This window comes from Manis pentadactyla, unplaced genomic scaffold, assembly GCF_030020395.1.
Source record: "Manis pentadactyla isolate mManPen7 unplaced genomic scaffold, mManPen7.hap1 scaffold_501, whole genome shotgun sequence".
NCBI classification, from domain to species: domain Eukaryota; kingdom Metazoa; phylum Chordata; class Mammalia; order Pholidota; family Manidae; genus Manis; species Manis pentadactyla.
In genome coordinates this window covers 30001-34275 of record NW_026644888.1, presented here as the reverse complement: position 1 = coordinate 34275, position 4275 = coordinate 30001, and the positions used below count along the sequence as shown (strand labels likewise).

At 53.7% G+C, this 4275-nt stretch overlaps 1 long non-coding RNA gene across 1 annotated transcript in view; it reads right to left on the bottom strand.

Annotated features, from left to right (window-relative positions):
• Nucleotides 1-3700: 3700 nt before the first annotated feature.
• The window catches only part of LOC130682430 (uncharacterized), a 1836-nt gene continuing 1261 nt past the window's right edge, over nt 3701-4275 (bottom strand). Inside the window, exon 3 of the long non-coding RNA XR_008995637.1 lies at nt 3701-3830. This is a non-coding gene — a long non-coding RNA (uncharacterized LOC130682430). The remainder of the gene's footprint in view (nt 3831-4275) is intronic.

Below are 4275 nucleotides of genomic sequence, written 5' to 3'. Positions count from 1 at the left end.
ACAGGGAGAGGATGCCGCTGGCCACCGGCTAGGCCGGCCAGGGGCCAGGTCGCTCGGTGGCCAGCTCCACATTTCTGACATGCAGTCGTTGCGGCCACTGTCCAGACGGACCCCAGAACCACTGCACCCCCCGCCCACACACCTTGTGTGGGACCAGCGTCTGGCCATCCCCCACGAGTCGTCTACCAGCCTTGTCTATGGACGGACTGACCAACCAACCACCCGTTCCCGGGCTCGCCCCGCTGGAGCCAGCCATCGTCCCAGGGGAAGGGAAACGACTTTTTTTTTTTTTTTTTTTTTTTCCCCCCTGGAGGCGGGTGTCCCCGGCCCCGCACCCTCCTAACCACGCCCCGTTTCTTGAGGCGGGTGGACATAGCGTTCCCGTGAACCGGGCCTGCCTGCTGGCGAAGCAGACCATTCTCGTCCCCATCCCAGGCCTCAAGTCCAGTCCTCCTCCCGGCTGGCTAGCATCTGTCAGGGCTCAAGAAGCCTTTCCGTCTCCGAGATCCGTCCTCTCGGTCGCTCTCCTGAGAGTTCTGAGGACTTGTCAGCGAGGAGGGGAGTTTGGCTTTGCTCATCCCCACCAAGGGTACCCTAGAACATCAACTGTTCTGTTCGAAAACACACTTGGGCCAAGGTCCCTGGCCAGCAGATCCCCTCGGCTTGAGGAAGTGATCTCTGAATCAGGCAAGCACGCCACCTAGTGACGAGAGAGAGAAGAGAGACGACAGAAAGGGAGGGTTTTTCTCAAGGCAGGGCAAGGAAGGAAGGAAGGAAGGAAGGAAGGAAGTCTTCCAAAGAAAACGGTTGTTATTTTTATTATGATTTTGGATGGGGTCACCTCCACGTGGGGACGAAAGTCTCCTCCTCCATCTCCCAGGTGGGTGGTTCCACCTTCTTGTGGGTGGGGAGGCATCCATGACCTATGTCTCTGACCGACCCAGGCTCAACCAGAAAATTCCTGACTGTCTGTCTCCCTGGCTAGAGTCGGGGCTGGGGTGGGCTGGGGGAGTGGGAGCGACCATGACGTGAGGCATGAAGCCGCGCTGCTGGGGTGAGTCCGCCTAGCCAAAGCGACCCCGCTGTCGGGCATGTGTTTTTCTTGCCCTTGCCCGCAGGTCCCAGAACGAACGGATCGAGCGGCCAGGGGCGGCAGGGCGGGGCCGCCGCCGCCACCGCCGCCCCCCAGCCTCAGTCCCCGGGCAGGCTGACGGTCACATCCGGGTCCCGCCCCCACCCCCACCCCCACCCGTTCCCCTCTGCCCTCTTCTCATTCAGAGGAAGGGGAAGGCGGGAGGTCACCGAACAGCCCTCCCTGTGTCGTCCACAAGCATCTCATCCCCTTGACCCCGCTCCGTCTGAGATACCAACTCGGCTTTTCCCCTGTGCAATTTCCCCGGGGACCAGGAGTTTAGTTCACCCCCCCCCCCTCGGCACGAAACCCCCAGCTTTCGGTTCCCACCGAGTCAGCCGGGCTCACTCGGGAGTGGGGGAGGGGAGGGTCAGGGACGATCGACTTCAGCGGGCTTCCTTCAATCGCTCCTTTCAAATGCAGAAACTTCCCCCCGGTCCAATTCAATGGGAGCATTTGACTTCCCCCTCGGGGCTTCTCTCCATTGAATGTCTCTCTTCAACTCCCCCACCCACAGGCTGCAGCATGCAAATGGCGGGGGGTGGGGGTGGGGGATGGGGGATAAGGGCGGGATCTCTTGAGATACGCCCCTGAAAGCGGAGACCGAACTCAGCCTCCCTTTCGTAACCCAGGCAACCCCGTGAACCCTTTGAGAATCCTGGGCGTGGAGGCTGACGCCATACAAGATGTCTTCCCTGGAAGGGTCGGGGTGGGGCTGTGGGGGTGCTGAGGGCGGTTGGTGTGTGTGTGTGTGTGACCATCCGAGTCAAAGGGGTTGGGGAAGGGAGGGGCCGGACGCGCTTTGCAGATCTCGTCGCCGGTTCGCATTCCTAGGCCGTACCCAGGCTCAGAGGGAGTGATCAGGGCCGAGGGAGGCCTGGCAGGGGGTGGCTCCTCCACCCTGGCTTGTGGGCCCAGAGATCACACTCACTCCTAAAGCAACGCTGTTCTAGGACCGGGTTTTCATCGTCCATCATCTTCCAGATCGATGGGGCTCCCGGCCCCCACCGCCACCGCTCCCCGCGGGAAGTCCTTGGTGTCATCCCACACGTTCACGGTGTTGTTTGGGCAGCCACATCTGGGGAGGTCTCTCTCCCTGTGCAGTAGGTGAAACTGTCAGGGGGAAGCGTTGTGTATTGCGCTCGGTTTTGGTCCCTCCCCGCCGCCAACAAGAATCGAAGGGCAGAGACACAGTCATGAAGCACAGTACAAGTTTTATTGATAGTTACCTAAAGAGTGAAGAAGTGTGGACGGCCTCAGGGAGGAGAGGCAACCTGAAAGGTTTATTATGTTTTATTGAAAGAGAGCAAGTTGGAGAAAGGGGTGGCTGAGGGAGCCATGCCATTCAAGCTGTGTAGCAAAACTCAGGCTGGAAGAAGACCCCCACGAAGCAGGGGCCTTTGCAGCCGGCTCCCCCTATTACCCACCTTGATTTCGCTTTTTTTTTATTATACTCTTGGCCTTGCTTTGACCTGCCTTTTCGCTAAGGGTTAACTAACCTCTGCCGAGCAGTGTGGAAAGGATGAGAACATAAGTTTCCCAGGAGCTTTTCAGGACAGTGCTCCTGAAGAACGGAACACGCCGGGGCCCAATGGCGATCTCAGCATAAAGTACCGAAACCTACCGTCAGTCAAACATTGACCACCCCATTTCCACTGAGAATACCCCCCTTTTATTGTTACCATGCTAGTGAAACTAGTGATGGAGAGTTTTATAGAAATAGAGTTACGAGAGAATATTGACTTGAATAACCCTGTCTGACACTTCATCAATCTTCTCATCTTTTCTTCCTTCCCTCTGCTACTTCTATTAGCTTTTTTTCTTTCTTCCTTCCTTCCTTCCTTCCTTCCTTCCTTCCTTCCTTCCTCCCTCCCTCCCTCCCTCCCTCCCTCCCTCCTTCCTTCCTTCCTTCCTCCCTCCCTCCCTCCCTCCCTCATGACAGCCCTTGACTAGCATTTGTGCCTTACACGTGAAATCAACAAATCCCATAATTTTTCAAGAAGTAAAGATACTGCAAGACAAGTGCTGGGCCTGGAAGCCACAGGGCATACATCTGCCAAGAAGGAAAAAGCTAACCTTTTCCAAGAATATGGCTTCTCTCTCACTTACCAGCTTTACATCTCCCTGTATGGCCCCGGAAGATGGCTGGCTAGCCAGAGACGGGTAAGATTCGTCAAGGGAGGAACAACCTAAGACAGGCACGGTCGTAGGCAGGGGGGCCGGCAGGCAAGAAAATGGGGACCAACAGAGGGGAGGCTTAGAACCTCCCCCCTCCCCCCACCCCCCAGGGTTGAGAGAAACCTTCTGCAACCTTGGATGTTTTGCTGCCCTCGTCTGGTTTGGATTAAGACCTAGTCTATAGGCACAAACCTGATCATCGACACTTGCTCTCTTACCGCACTCAATCATGCCTTCCTTCTATCTATCTCTTGCATTTACCTACTACGTCAATATTTTATTAGAATTACATATCAAGTATAAAAAAAAAAAAGAATAATCGTACATCATACTTGACTTGATTGTTTATAGTTAACACACAGAAATAGTTTCTATGATATGAATGCCCTTGCATCGTTCACCATGTAAGAACTTGTTTAGTCCCTTCGGTAGTGGAGTCATGGCGACCTGTGTCTTATGTCAGGGAGATGTCGGTATCCACACAGAGGAAGGGGAAATGTAGTTTGCTGCTTACTGTGCCCTGCAGAGGGGTGTATAATGAAGATATGAGTTTATGATTTTAGATTGATTATAAATTTATTAAAACTTGTAAGAATATTTTTGTGGGAAAGAAAGAATCCTAGCTCACTGTGGCAGTAGGTGACCTGAATTTCACCCTAAGCTGATAGACTCCGTAGTCGCTGCTACATACTGCAAGCTCCTACGGTGGTCCCATGCACTTAGAAACCGCGTCGCATAGAAACGTAAAACACAACAGAGTCCACGTTGCTAGGAAAAGTTTCTGTCAAGGAACAGAAAAATGATCACCTGTCTAACACTTGACCAACCATGACTAGATCAGAAAGAAGAAGAAGAAGAAGAAGAAAAACTTGCTCATACCTATCAATCAATTGTCTATACCAATTAATCCACAGAAAAAAAAATATTCATATCCTTGTGCAAAATGGTATAAATAAAGCTGTCAT